This window comes from Nematolebias whitei, chromosome 11 (genome assembly GCF_014905685.2).
Source record: "Nematolebias whitei isolate Nwh7 chromosome 11, NemWhi1, whole genome shotgun sequence".
Taxonomy (NCBI): domain Eukaryota; kingdom Metazoa; phylum Chordata; class Actinopteri; order Cyprinodontiformes; family Rivulidae; genus Nematolebias; species Nematolebias whitei.
Window position 1 is genome coordinate 48,503,063 of NC_056508.1, and position 480 is coordinate 48,503,542.

Below are 480 nucleotides of genomic sequence, written 5' to 3' on the forward strand. Positions count from 1 at the left end.
AACTAAAGTGTCCTCAGCGCTGACATAAACCCAGCGTTCAAGTTTGTCTAAGATGTTCCCAGCACCCACAGTACAACTCGTCACGGTGGAGTGGTGGTTGGACCCAGATGCAGGCTGTCACAGTCGGGTGGTCAGACCCAGTAAGGAACCAGACTGAGTGTAACAGAACCATCTCAGATGTGATTTGATTCATTTACAGTGAATCCTGGATGTGTTTATTTACAAGGGGAACCTGGAACACCTGAGGAGGGAGGAAACAGGACGAGTCCAGGAATGTAGAGAGATGGTGAAGATTACTAGGTGGGCGATCTCTCACTGAACAAGGGCGGCCACGCCGTGTAGAGCCGAGGCTTTCAGGGTCCAGGCTGAGGCAAACAGTAGGGCTGGTGGTGGAACGGCTCAGAAGCTGAAGGGAAGCACACGGTTCGTTACAGGCGCAAGCAGCTTCACAAGAGACACAGGGCACGAGACTCCAGGAGA